This window comes from Octodon degus, unplaced genomic scaffold, assembly GCF_000260255.1.
Source record: "Octodon degus isolate 3935 unplaced genomic scaffold, OctDeg1.0 scaffold00211, whole genome shotgun sequence".
NCBI lineage: Eukaryota > Metazoa > Chordata > Mammalia > Rodentia > Octodontidae > Octodon > Octodon degus.
The window spans coordinates 2,655,622-2,671,139 of NW_004524787.1; the positions used below are offsets into that span (position 1 = coordinate 2,655,622).

Below are 15,518 nucleotides of genomic sequence, written 5' to 3' on the forward strand. Positions count from 1 at the left end.
GTTCACAGACTTATATTTTAAACAGCATTGAGACTTTGGAAACTTATGTACACTTTGTGTTTCTCCACAATTTATAATTATACATCACAATCCAAGCAATGCGAAAGTCTGGGGCAGCGAATAACAGATGTAATGGGAGAAATGTCAGGAATATTTTATGGCTATGGAAGTTCAGATGAGATTTATTGAACACATCCTATGAGGAAAGTTATGCTGTGAGCCTTTCATGGTGCATCACAAACTTGGCTTTCATGAGCAGTATCATAAAGCCAGTACCTGAAACATCAGAGGGGTGTTTGCAGAAGAAAATATCAGACTTTTGATCATGTGACTTGCAGGATCATACTTTGACATAAATTCTTGGATTAGGACTGTTTTGGCTGTTCTTGGTCACCTATGAACAGCAGAGCCTTTCCCTGTTTAGCAATGGTTTTAATTAGAAAGTCAGTCCTCATGTTGTCAAAGTTTGACACCAGAATGGAGCCCTACTCGGGAGTGGTATCAGATGGGCACATGTCCTCCTGGGTACCTGTGCTCCAAGTGCATCCAGGTCCTCTATCTTCAGACCCAGTCTGGCAGGATTATTGATTCACAGAGGGCTGGCAGTTACCTGGCAACCCCAGGTCTAAAGTGGTCAGAAGACTTCTAGTTATATTTACATGAGCAAATCTTTCTTCTTTAAGTCAGATTTTTCTAAGTATAGTTCTCTTTATTAGCTATTTTTCCTTCAGCACTTGTTTTCAGCATTTCATTTTCTTCTGGCGTGAATTGCTTATGATGACAGTCTTAGGAGACTGTCTTGTATGACGTGAGGCACTTTTCCTCCTTTTGAAAGTCTTTGTACTTGACATTTAAAAGTTTGGTTATACTGTATGTCAATTTTAAGTCCAGTGGATCAAACCTACTTAGGGCTTCATAGATTTGAACATCCATTTTCTTCCCTATAATTGGGATGCTTGTCCATTATTTCTTTAAGTAACTTTTCTTGTTCTTTTTCTTTCTTTACTCTTCTTTTATACCAGTAATGTGCATATTGGTTTACTTGATGGCTTCCTAGAAGTTTCTTAAGTTTTCTTCATTCTTTTTCATAATTCTAAGTGACATATCTCCAAGTTTTCTGGTGCCTTTTTCTGTTTCATCAAGTCAGCTGTGATTTTTCAGTTTAAGTGCTTTTTGGTTTTTTTTCCATAATTTTATTGAGAAACAAATAGCAATGAGACAGTTTCAAACCAAATTGGTAGGACACTTTCAATAATTAACACATTGCATACATTCTTCCTAGTGGTTAATTGCTTTTTGTATTCTGTAGGTTGGTGCTTTATGGTTTTTCAAAAATATTTTTACTACTATAGATATCCTTATTTTTTTCATGCACCATTTTCTGACGTTGTTGTGCATCTTTGTGATCATTACTTCTAATTCCACATCAAATAATTTGTATATTTTTTTCATCAGTTTTTGGATTTTTTCTATTTCTTTATTTTGGGCAAGATTCCTTATTCCTTCCAGTGTTTTTATGCCTTTGTGTTTAACAAAACAGTTGCTTCTCCAAATCTTACTGCCTTCATTAAGCAAAAGGTTTCATCGGTCAACCTGATTAGAGATTTCATTAGCCTTTTAAAGCTTTCCTGTGGCTGCCTCTCCAGACTTGTGTATGTAAACTCCAGATTAGAAGGATTTGCTAGTTCCTTTTTTTTTCAATTGGTCAAGCAATGTCCATGACTCATGCAAATGGCTGACGCTGTCAAAAGATCTACAAACTGCTGTACATGGTTTCACGGTAAATCCCGAGGGGATTTGACTGACCTTGTCAGAGACAAAAGTTGCGTTTTTAGTTATATAGGACTTGTTTCAACTTGGTCTTAACCATCCAGCAGAAAAGTATACCCATAAGGTATAAAAAGTAAAGCCGGGTCGGGGTGATAGCTCAGTAGAATAAGTGCTTGCCTGGCAAGTGCAGGGTCCTGAGTTCAATCCCCAGTACCACAAAAACAAAAGTAAAAAAAGTAAAGCCATATTAATGTGCTGAGCTGTAAAAGGCTCAAGTCAACAATTCTGACATTGCCAGTTCTGCTGATAACCTACTACTCTGATGAACTATTGGACTATATTGGATTATTTTGCTGAATTCACACACCTACAATGTTTGAATGGCAATGAAACACCCATCTCTGACAAAACTAAACAAAAAAGGGGGCTATAAATGGCGGACTATTTTGTAGTAAAAAAAATCTCTATCTGTATATACAACATAGTTAGGATAGATATGCAGTTACTTTATCGTGGTTCAATGAGAAGAAAAATTTGTTACTAATAGTGTTTAGACAAGATATCATGTCTGCATCTTGTACCCTGAATAACTACCACAAAGACAACAATATGCAATGTATTAATTATTGTAACTGTCCTACTAACCTGTTTTGAAACTGTCTCATTGCTATTTCTTTCTTATTAAAATTAATTTAAAAAAAATAAAAATAATTTTAAAAAAGCTTTCCTGTGGCTGCCTCTCCATACTTGTGTATGTAAATTCCAGATTAGAAGGATTTGCTAGTTTGTTTTTTTTCCAGTTCATGCTATCTTGCCCCCTGGTGTCTATTTGTTGAACTTCATAAACTTTGGAACTCCTCCCTGAATCTTTTGAAGTGTGCTGGGTTTCATCAGTGCTTTGAATCTGTTGAAACAAAAACCAATTTTGTGGGAAATTCCATTTAAGCAGGAATATTAGACAGTCAGTGCACACTTTCTCCACTTACCCCATGGAGAGGCCATTGAGATATATTAAAATCTCAACATTTCCTAAAGAGCAGTAGCACATCACCCAGACCTTTATTTCTCAGAAGTCCTCAGGCACTCAGAGCATTTTGAGTCTTGTAACTCTTCTGCAGCAAGTGAGACATAATCTCTTCAAAATCTCCTGGGAAAGATAGTATTTTGAGCTCATGCTCCAAATCATTTTTTCTCAGGCCAGCCAAATAGCTCAGTGGATTAAAGCGCTTGCAAGTAAGGGAAAGGGCCCCGGGTTTGACCCCTGAGCCTGCTGTGCTGGCCCTGCCCCCCGGGCATGCTGAGACTGCGATTGAGACTGGGCGTGGTGGTGCACCTGTAATCCTAGCACTTGGGATACCATAAGCAGGAGAATCACTACAAGTCGAATCTAGTGGTGAGACCCTGAACAGCCTGTAGCCTTTCCCAAAAAGAAAAAAAATCATTTCTTCTCAGAAGGAGAATCTAAGGATTGAGAGTTTTCACTTTTCTTTTCCGTTCTGTGCTGGAAGGATGTGTTACATGAGTGAGTATGTTCTAGCCCAAACGTTAGCCTTTATTTTCAGTAGTTCCCAGCTTGGCATACTGTTTCACTAGTACTCAGATTCAAGCAACACACATCTCGGTTCCTCACCTCTTTCCTTCCCCACAAAATCTGCATGTGGGATGTATGTTTCAGTCTTCTTTTTTCTTCTCTAGGGAGAAGCCAAGAATTGGGAGATTTTTCCTGATTGCACTGTGCTGAGATTGGCAGAGACCATGACAAGTAAGTAACACAAATTTCCTTCTGACTTCAACGTGGCTGGCTTCATGCTTCCCTGTGGTGCAAGAACTTCTTAATTGGTTTTTAGATTTCATTTGAAGGGAATTAGTCTATAGATTCATTGTTGAATTTATGTCTCCATTTTGAGAAATGAAGATATCAAGCTTTCAATTCTGACATCAACAGTTTCCATTTTACTATTTGTTTTCTGTTCATTGTCACTGTTGCTTTTTGTTCTTTGAACACATTTTTGCTATCTTCCAGAATTCCAGTACTTACAAATACTAGATGTTTTATCATGGCTCCATGGATTCCTTAGGGTCTGTTCTTTCTTTTTTATTTTTGTGCTGTCTTTACTTTTTGTTAAGATTGAGTAAATTTTACTCATATCTTCAACTTCACTGTTTGCATTCATTCTCATATCTACTCTAGTACTGAATCCATCTAATAATTTAACAAAATAGCTATATTTTATTTAATTTTTATTTATTTAGTATAGGATCCTACAAGGTCTCACTACACAGATCAGACTCATAGTGATCTTCCTATTTTGAACCTCCCAAGGCCTGAGATTACAGGCGTGCACCACCACACCCAGTCTCAATCACTGTCTCAGTGTGCCCCTGGGGGCGGGGCCAACAAGGCACTCAGGAGGATCAAACCCTGGTCACTGAATCTGTCTAAGCAGGCACTTTAATCTGCTGAGCTAAAAAGGCTCTACTCAACAACTTCTGCAAACAAGCCCTTACTATTGTGGACTACTGGACTGTGTTGGATTGTTTTGCTGAATTCAAGCACCTATAATATTTAGATGCCAATAGAATACCCATCTCTGACAGGACTGAACTTGTGAGGGGGGATACAGAGGAAGAACCATTTTATATTTGTAAATACAGAATAGTTAGGATAGATGTATGGCTGCTTTCACTTGGTTCAGTGAGAGGAAGGATTTGTAGTAGTAGTGTTTGGATGGGATGTCCTGGCTGCTTCTTTTGCTGTGGATGACCGCTGAGAAGATAACAATGTGCAATGTATTAATTATTGAAAATGTCCTATTAATCAGCTTGAAAAGTGTCTCATTGATGTTTGTTTCTCAATAAAATAAAATTTAAAAAAAATCTGCTGAGCTATCTGGCCTGCCTCAAATAGCTATATTCTATAATTCTATGATTTGCATTTGATTCTTTTCAAAATCTTAACTCATTTATTTGCTAACATATTCTATTTTTTCTGTTTGTTTCCGTTGAGTTTTAGTTACTTGTTGAAACATGTTTATGATAATGGTGTTAAAGTCCTTGATGCACATTACGTTGATATTGCTGTTTAGTTAATTATCTTCTATTATTCAATTTGTAATTTTCCTAATTCTTTGTATAAAGAATGAGTTCTCCATTGCATCTTTGATATTTTGTTGTTATTTTAGAAATCTCTTGATCCTATTTAAATCAGGCAGTCATCTGTTTCATGTTTAGAATACAAGTCCTGGCCTACTTTTTGGATTTCAGGTTCAATGATAAAACTATCCTTGAGACATTTTAGGAGCCATTTCCATATCAGTCTGATCCATTTTCTTCTTCTAACACTGCTGCATATCTTGCTCATTTCCTATTGGTGTTAACTGCTGTGGCATACAGCACTTTCCTGGGCTGTCTGGTGTTGTTCAGCTACCTTTTCTCATATTGGAGTTGGAGCAGAAGCTGTGTCTTCCTATGCCAATAGATGGAGTAACCGGGATTAGGTTCAAGATGGAGAATGGATGGATCCCCAGTAGGTTTGTTGGATTTCTCTTTTCCCAGTATTTAGAACAAAGAAAACAGGTTTTATTTTGTGGTATTCTTGTTCTTTTTTTTTCTGGAATGGGGGATTGAACTCAGACCCTTGCTCTTGTCAGGGAAGCGCTTATTCTACTGAGTCATCTCTCCGGCCCCAGTTTTCTTGTTCTTAACTGTAGTGTAGCCCTGAAATTCTCTGGCATTACATTCCATAACAATGAGCTGTCTAAACCCTCAAATTTCGGATATGATAAAATAAAATGCCTATTAATTCCTACTTTCATAGTTTATTTATTTTTCTTTCTGTATTTTAGGGAAGGGTTTAGAGGGTATTCAGGGTCTCACTATCAGTTCAGGGCCAGGGAGATGGCTCAGTAGAATAAGCGTTTGCCTGACAAGCGCAAGGGCCTGAGTTCAATACCCGGTTCTGCAAAAAAAAAAAAAAAAGAAAGAAAGAAAGAAAGAAAGAAAGAAAAAAAGAAACTAAGTATTAAAGTCACTGGGACTGGGTAGATGGCTCAGTGGAATAAGCGCTTCCCTGGCAAGTGCAAGGGCCTGAGTTCAATCCCTGGTTCTGCAAAATAAATAAATAAATAAATAAATAGTCACTGGGATGTGTGTTTGGGCCGAGGAGATGTTCAGTAGAATAAGCGCTTCGGTGGCAAGTGCAAGGGCCTGAGTTTAATCCCCGCTTCCTCCAAAAAGAAAAACAGGTGCAGGCCACCACGCTGTCTCAATAGCCTTCTTGCGTGCGCCCCAGGGGCGGGGCCGGCTCTGCAGGCCTGGAGGTAGAATCCTAGGCTCCTGTGCCTGCTTGCTGGTGCTTTAATCCGCTGAGTTATTTCACTGGCTCCCACCCAGTTTTATAGTTTAAACCCTAAATGTGCTGTATTATCTGAGGTCATGTAACTTAATTTAAGAAAATATTGTATTAATAAAGTTTTTTACAGGGTATTTTGGCAGCCTCTTAGGTATTTAAGAAGAAAATAATCAAGAATACTTGACACAGGTACATGAAGTACGGCTATATTTTTTAATTTTTATTTTTAAGTAATATGCAATGTTATATTTAATATCACCTAATATTTAATTTTCTATTTATAAGAACAACTGTATTATTCTATAAAGTATGGTAGAAATCAATTACATTTTATCTACATACTTATAATTTTCTATTTTTCTTTTTTATTATAACTTTTATTTGAGGAGTAAAAACAAAGCAAAAATAACAAAAAGAAAAACAGAAACAGGGTAACATACAACAGTGCACATGTTACAGATTTTCAAAACAGGAATAGCTGATTAACAATGATTGATATATTATCTTTTTTATCAAGAAATCTGTTGCTCAGGTTAACAGATATAATTAAGCAAAATTAGAGGACCAGCCAAATACTCAGCAGATTTAAGTGCTTGCAAGCAGGCATAGGGGCCGGGGGTTCGATCCCCAGGCCTGCCTTGCTGGCATCGCCCAGCAGGGGTGCATTGAGTTGGCAGTTGAGACTGGGCGTCGTGGTCCGTGCCTGTAATCCCATCTCTTAATTAGGAGACTGTAAAGAGGTGGATCACTACAAGTTTGATATAGTAGTGAGACCCTGAACACCCTGTAGAACCTTCCCTAAAATACAAAAAAAAAAATGCAAGATTGGACATATGATTGAATATTACTGCATGCTTTCAATAAATCTTAAATTTTTCTTGTTTTTTTCTTTTATTAGCTTTTTCTAAAAATTATTTTAAAGAGAGTATAATAATAATTGATGGGGCATTAGAAATGGTACACATTTAGAAGATCAAAATGACAGGTATTTAAAACTTTGTTTTCTTTTTTTGGTGGAACCAGGGATTGAACTCAGGCCCTTGCACTTGCCAGAGAAGCACTTATTCCACTGAGTCATCTCCCCAGCCCCTAAAACATGGTTTTTGTATGACACATTGCCGTCCTTGAGGTAGTTACTTAGTTCACAGATATCAGCATACGCAGTCAAGTTTAGGAGTCTACACATTAACTTCTATTTTCAAAAAACTGATGGAAATTCTTAGTACAATCACCTTAGACTTCTTGTGTATATAATACCATGTTTTCCCCCTACTTTATTCCCCATCTTTTCTCCTTTCTCTCCTCTTCATTGTTTAACCCTTAAGTTCTATTTCTTTTTATTTAACTGTATGCTATACTTTTTTAGGTTTTCTTTCTTCTTATGGGTTCTTACACTAGGGAGACAATACGATATTTACACATATGGGTCTGGTTTATTTCATTTGTGAATATAACCTCAAGTTGCATACACTTACATATGAAGGCTTATCTTTCTTTGTAGCTAATTAATATTCAGCAAATTTTTTTCATGCAGGAATGCTGGTACATCTGCAGGAGACAGTTACAGGCAGCAGCCAATCAATACCAAGCAAAACTGAATAACACTCTCAGGTTGGTGACTTAAAAACCTCAAAAAAAAAAAAGTCAAACAAACAAACCAGTTGCAGAAGATAATCACAGTTTATGTGAAATTATATGGGTTTCTGTAAACAATTATGAGTTAGGTTCTACGGAAAATTTCGTGAATAACTGAGGATGTAAACTTGCAATTTAACGGAGGTGTACTGTATGCCCTTTGCTCCTTGTGGATTGCAGGCCTCTGTGGTGCTGATTCTGAGATACTTTAGAGAAACAAACTGTAGGTTGTCATATAATTGTCATCCCTCCAAACATAAGTTCCTTAATGTTCTTTTAATATTTCTGACTTCCTTTTTCTTCTCTTCAATAATTTTCAGAGTACTTAGAGGGGAAAAATAGGGAAGTGAGTTACAGCATCTTCCTCCAGAGATATGGAATATATTTTAAAGGTTAAACTAACAGTATTTGCTGATGTTGAATTGCATTTGGGATATGGGATAAAGATAATCAAGAGTAGTTCTAAAGCTTTTAGACTGAGCAACAAAGTAAGTGTTGGCACCATCAGCAGAGAAGGGAAGTCATAGAAGATGACTAAATTTGGTAGATCTGGGATTTACAATTCAGCTTTATGTTGTAGGTTTGTGAAATTTGAGGGAATGTAAGTGATGATGCCTAGTACATAATTAAGACTTGCAAATTTATATTTCAGTGATGCTGTTAAAGTCTGGGAGTCATTAGATTATGAATGTATTTAAAATGATGAGGCTTAATAAAATTTCATAGAAAATTAGGCTATCTAGGGAAGAATTCTAAAGACTATTCTTGGAAAATTGCAATGTTTAGAATTAGGAAAGTAAAGAATTTATTAAAGGAAAACAAAACAAAAAGTGCTGTCCTCGTTGTGGAATAGAAGTTGGGTTTGCCAAGACTTTGTACCAGAGGTCTGCCTTTCTATTAAAAGCAAGTTATTTTTAGTTCTTTACATCTTGAAGCAAAGATTGAGGCTAGTAATGCAGGATGAATGTAATTGTCATGAAACCTAAGTGAAACAGATTTTCCGGGACAATGGAATGATCAATTGCAAAGATGTTGCTGAGATATTAAATAAATGAAGAATTAACTATAAGATTTGTTAACATGGAGATTTTGGGTGATCTTAGTGAGATATTTCCATGGAGATCTGAAATTAAAAGACTAATTGGAGTAGGTTCAAGAGAGTGACCAGCAGGTAATAGAATAAGGGTGTAGGGACTCCTTGGTCTCTGTGTGATTTCTGGCAGAAAACAGCAGGGAAATTTTAGAAAATAAAGACGAGATAATAGCTAGGTCAAGCAAGATCCATGCCTGATGGGCAAATGATCTAAACAACAACAGTATGGTCATTTGTTTACACATTTATGAAGGTAGTATCTCAAAATACAAGGTTACCTACTGACTAATGACTGAAATTGTCCAGGCAGGATTCTTTTCTCAAGACTGAGGTAGCTTGACTGCTTTAAGCACTGTAGCCTTATCCTGACCTCACACATATGACCACTTTCCCACTTCAGTGGCTTTCAACATTAGGGAGAATAGATAATTCCTTGGTGGAATTTTCTGTGAAGTGAAGAAATGCATGGAAGTGATGGTGTTGAGAGAGAGAGAGAGAGAGAGAGAGAGAGAGAGAGCAGAGATAATTCTTATACGCTGGAAGGAATTACCTAGTAGAGAGGAAAAATATTCATGATAGAAAAATAAGAAAATTAGATTCAGTGTCCAAATGAAGGAATTTATCTTGGGAACAAAAACAAGTATCAATTATACCAGGTTAGGAGACATAATCTATCAGTGTAAGTAGGATGAGGAACATTGTTCAAAAAAGATGACAAAGTTCTCTTTTGATAGCTTTTATTTGATGCCAGTATCAAGGCTATCAACTTAGAATAAGAAAGAGCAGGTTTTAAAGAATTGACAATTTGAGGAGAAATCAAATGTGAATTTTTTTTTTTTTTTGGCGGAACTGGGGATTGAACTCAGGCCCTTGAGCTTGCCAGGGAAGCGCTTATTCCACTGAGCCATCTCCCTGGGCCCAAATGTGAAATATTAATTTCAAGAAGTGAGAGAGTGAAATCAACCAGGGAAATTGAAAACTATTGGACAATATTGATTACATACTTCAGGCAGGATTGTTGTTATCATTTAAATGAAAACAAATTGCACTTTTAAAGGTTTTTGTTTTTATTCATAAATTTCTGAAGCCATCACAAATTTATGGAAATTTGTATGTATATTTTAAATAATTAGTTTTATTTTTGTTTTGTTTTGTTTTGTTATTTGAGGCAAGGTTTTACTGTGCATGCAGTTCAGGCTGTCCTTGAACTCACTTATGTAGCCCAGGCTGGCATCAAGCTGAAGGTGATCCTCTTGCCTCAGCCTCCTGAGTGCTGGAGTTATAGGCATATGCTACCTTTCCAGCCTCTAATAACTTAAGCAATAAATTTTGGGCATAAGTTGCTTACCTGATCTCCTTTCATCCCTGAATATGTACATTCTCCAAAGGCATTGCCTTAAATGACCAGAAAACATTAAGAAAAATACAAAACTTAATAGTGATACAATACTGCAATATAATGCTTGCACATCCCACTCACATTCGACCAACTGTCTCAATAATGTTCTTTATGTATGGGAAAAAATGTTCAGAATCATGTGTTATATTTAGCTGTTATATCTCCTTAGTTTCTTTCTGACAGGAACAGTTTCCCGCTCTCTCCATTATTTTTATGAACTTTGTATTTTTGAAGATTGTACACACAATTATTTACATCCACATTTATTTTATATTAATATATTTATTATACACAATATAATGTATATATTAATATATTTGTATATTATATTTTTATTATTATATATTATATATTTATATATTAATATATGTATATATTAAAAGTCATTACATCAATCTAAATTGTATCTAATATAACATTTATTATAAGTTTATCTGTAACAGTAAGAATTCTGACTTCAATTATACTTAATATATTTGCGTATTGGAAAATTTCTCCTTATAACAAGTTTCCCATTTCTACCCAGATATGATGGCATCATTTCCTTCCTCATGGGAATGATACGTATCTTAGATTGGTTGTCTGTTCTAAAGACATTAGCCACATAGATGTCATCCTCACGGCCATAGTGTGAATGTAGCCCTTCCAAATTTATTCATGAAAACCTAATTGTTAATTATTAATTTTGTGTAGTGACTGTGTTATAAAAGCAGAGCCCTCATAAATGATTTCACTTCTCTTATAAAAGAGACAGAAGAGGGTGCGGGAGATGGCTCAGTGGTCTAAGCCCTTGCCTGGCAATTGTAGGGACTCAGGTTTGATCCCCAGTACCACATGCATGCTGGGCATGGTGATGCATGCCTGTAATCCCAGCCTTGGGGAGGCTGAGACAGAATGATCACTATGAGTCTGAGCAGCATAGTGAGATGCTGTAACAAATATATAAGTAAATAAAAAGATTTTTTTTAAAAAAAGAGAGATGCAAGAGAGTTTCTTTGCCCCCTTTATCATGAAAAGTTACAGAGATAAAAGTCCTATTAATCTGGAAGTAGCTATCACCAGACATTGAATTTGTTGGCTCCCTTATATTAGATATCTCAACTTTGAGAAGTATGATAAATAAATTTCTGTTGCTTATAAAATATTTCCCTTATGGCAGTTTGTTATAGTAGACTGAACGGACTACTCACTTGACACTGTGTTCTAGGCTGCCCCTTCTACAAGGATACTGTCTAAACTTTGCATGAGCTATGTCATCCAGTGCTGGGCTCTCCCACAGTATAGACATGCACTTCTCTCTTCTTGGGCTTTTACATTTCATACTTAACTAACAACATGGCTATCTCATGTATTGTCTTAATTATCTTATTAGTGGCACAATGCCTAACAATCAAAATTTAAAGAGGAGGGGCTTATTTTGACTCACAGTTTCAGAAGTTTCAGTCCATGTTTGGCAGGCTCAAACACAGAAACAACATGGTATAAGGACCTGACGTGAAAGAACCGAGGTCCAAGGAAAAAGCCAGATCAATGGAGGCACGACTGGAACATGAATGAAGTCATATAGGCCAGAGGGCATGGAGAGACACAGACAGACAAAGAGACAGACGGACAGACAGACAGACAGACAGACAGACAGACACAGGCACAGAGAGACAGAGACAGAGAGGGTGGAAGAGAGGGAGGGAGAGAGAGAAAGTTACATCCTGGTGACCTGCCATTTCTGACCAGGTGTCACCTTCTAAGAGAAAGTCAGCTGAAGTTCCCCCATGATCCAGTTACCTTCAAAAGTTCTACCTGTGAGTGTGTGAGAGTTTTGGGGATTATTCTTTATCTAAGCTAAAGTACTTACCCTGCATGAACTCTGATATACTGTTTGCTCTTCCATGTCAATACCTCCAGCATACTCAGGTATGAGTCATGTCTAAAGAGATCTCTCTGAGTGTGATTATTATATTTGTTCTCTAATACCCCATAACAATTGCCTTTCCTCTATCATGAAAGCTTTCCTCTCTTCCTTGGACTCAAACAAGACAATGTCCTCTGGATAGATGCTTTGTTGATCCTGTCAGGGCATTAACACTCCAAGCCAAGCTTCCTTAGCTACCCCTTTTCCTATGGACACCGTCCTTGTTTGTGCTTTAAAGAATGTAATGGTTTAAGAACTGCATTTCTTTGAGAAGGAAAATGAGTTAATTGAATTTAACCAGTATTCTCAGTTTGCAAAGAAAGTATGTCAAAGGGGAGAGAATGGCACGACAAGAAATGATTATGGAATCTAAGCTGCATAACGACATGAAAAGACAAAAGATTATTATAGAAAATCAAAGGCGGTGAAGTAAATAGATTGCCTACACAATGAAAGAATTTGGGGAGTGATCATAATTTATATAGCCAGTCCAGATATGAGTAAAAATAAAAGGCATGAAAAGGAGATTTTTCGGAAGTGATATTGTTATAGATAAAGGCCTAAGACCTGGCCATGCATTTGGAGCAGCTACAATAAGATGAAGAAGAGAAAGATGGAAGGAAGGATAACACTAGGTGAAGAAGTCTGTCAGGGAACTAAGAATACAGAAGACTGGTGTTTGTGTCAGTAGAAAACTTTAAAAGTACTTGGGGAAATAAAATTACTTGGGAAACAACAGGCAAATATTAAGCATAGCAAAAGCATTTTGTAATATGAATTGAAACCTACTGATACAGTCATGAAATAAATTTTGTGAGTTGTGATCAGCAATTTTATAAAAGATGAGGGAGACAAGAATGGAAAATAAAGTACATTGGGCATATTAAGGATAGCTATTGTTTATGAACCATTTTTACACTTTGCATTGTGGCAAAAATTATTAGATATTGAGATTCATAGTCAAAAATATCTAGAGATCATTTTCTTAATATAATCTGTGATCTCCAGATGCATTGGGATAGGGATGGTAGGAAGAATTGGATTATCCTGTAGAAATTTCACTCTGCAGATTAAAATCAACATTCGTAAAGTCATTCAGAAGTACTACTGAATTTTATAAGCTCTCTTAAAAAATCATGTATTGTAGTGAGTTTCACAAAGAGGAAAAGAAGACTGGTCATTGGTGTGATGATGGAAAAGTTCCTATGGGTAGTTTTTGAAAACTACATAAGTCTCCTATCATGATATAGTAATGAACATTGTTTAGGTCTCACACTTGTAGTCTTCAAGTGTTTCATTTAGATTCTGCAACAGTTTCAATAGCTGTTCCTTCAACTTCTACTTAATCATATCTATTGAGAAAAAATTTACAGTCTCACAAATCAGATTAAAAATGACTGTCTTAGTTACTCTTCTTCTTGCTGGCACAAAATACTCAACACCCATAGTTAAATGAGAGGTTTATGTTGACTCAGAGTTTGTAGAAGTTTCAATTCATAATCTGCTGGCTTCAAGGCAGGGTACCATGGCAAAGGGACTTGGCAGTAGAGAAACAGTTGACAGCGTGACAGGCAGTCACACACTTAATCTACTTTCATACACTGTAATCCAGCCAATTTAGAAATTCCTCACCTATGATTCATAAGGTTTTGTGGGTACATCTACTTATAAGCCCAAACATTCTGCCTCTTGCCCCCAAAGACTCATGTGCATCCATTTATGCAAAAAAAGTCCTAACACTTTTAGCATTGTTGTAATCCAAAGTCTTATCTGAGACTAAAGGCAGACTACTGCCTGGGAGCCCCCTTACAAGTAAAAAGAAAGTTATACATGTAAAAAACACAAGTCACAAAATAAAATACTTTCATTCCAAAAAGATACAAATAGGAAGATAAAAAAGAATGGAAACAAAGCAAGATCAAACTCTAGCAACACAAACATTAAATACCATAGTTCCATGCCTAGGATCTGTGGTAGTATGTGATTTCCAAAAAGCTTGGGTGGCTCTGTCCCTATGGCACTTCTGGTTATAGCTCCCATGGCTTCTGTCTTGGGCTGGTTTTGCTTTGTGAATTTCCTCAGAAATTCCACATTACAGGGTTCACCAACCTTGTGAAATCTCCACTGCACCTTCAGCTGCACATTCATATCTTTGCATACTGCTTTCTCAGGTTCACTGTCTGGCCTCCCGGACTTTCCTCTGAAGGCTGGATGAAAGGATTTCTGATGCCACAACTCATGCATCTTGCATGTGCCTAAAACTAGCTCCATACGGATGGCCACAAGGTCTACCGCCAACTAGAGCAGTAACCGAGCTTCCTCTGCTTTTGATTGCAGGAGTTGAATGTATGCATTGGTGAAGAATGTGAACTAAGTCCCCATTAACAAATCTTCTAGATGATTGTTAGTCTGGAACATGTTACTCAGGGACTATCTTCTCAAAGCAGTGTTTCACAAGTGTAACTTTGGGACTACAAAATGTGAGATTCTATTGGTTTTTGTGATGCCCTCTGGCCATCTTTTCCATTATTTTCACAGTTAGATGACTTTAGATATTCTATACATATTTTGAGTTCATTATTTTCCTTCAGTAGTTTGTCCAGAGATGCTAAGGGCAACAAGCATCATTTTATTTCCCACCCTGTCAGTTCTCATCAGCTTAGAGAGACATGTCTGGGAACCACTGAAACTATTAAAGAATTTCACCTTTGCAATTCTGTTTCTCTAGAGTCACTCCTGGTACTAAACTCTATGTTAGTAGCCTGACTAAAGAGACAGGCTTAATGCAAGACATATATTTTTTAAAAAGGATTTACAAGACAAGCTCACAGTGGTTGTCCACGGAGTCAGGTATGGCTGTCTTTGTGCTGGAGAGCTAAAGGATACAGTTGAAGATGTGGAGCTGACTATAGTGTTCTATAGCAGTCCACATCAGGAGGCTGAGTGGTCTGTAATGGAAAGGTGATGATGGGTCTGTGCTGGAAGGCTGAACAACTTTCACTGGAATGCTGAAGAGTCTGTACCAGATGCTAGGAGATGACATCCAAGGTGAAGATGAAGACTACCTCCTCTAAAGAAACCAAAGGATCCATTCTTCTTCAGTTCCCCTTTATTCCATTCAAGTGACAAGTTTATTGGTTGGTGCCACTCACACCAAAGGTGGGGTTTCTGTCTTCAGTAAATCCTTTCAGTGACACCCAGAACTTTGCTGATCCCATTTATTTGGGTGTTTGTTACTTAATTTGACACAGTTAACTACCACATGGTCTATTAATTACTTCACGTGTATAATTCATAACTCTTAGTTTTGAATTAAGAGCTCCCTTTGAATTGTATAGTGATACAGACTATGTCTAAATCC

General features: G+C 36.9%; 1 long non-coding RNA gene across 1 annotated transcript in view; it reads left to right on the plus strand.

Annotated features, from left to right (window-relative positions):
• LOC111813676 overlaps positions 1-15,518 on the plus strand; it is a 217,917-nt gene that overhangs the window by 15,747 nt on the left and 186,652 nt on the right. The window contains exon 2 of the long non-coding RNA XR_002818868.1: positions 3,466-3,532. This is a non-coding gene — a long non-coding RNA (uncharacterized LOC111813676). The remainder of the gene's footprint in view (positions 1-3,465; positions 3,533-15,518) is intronic.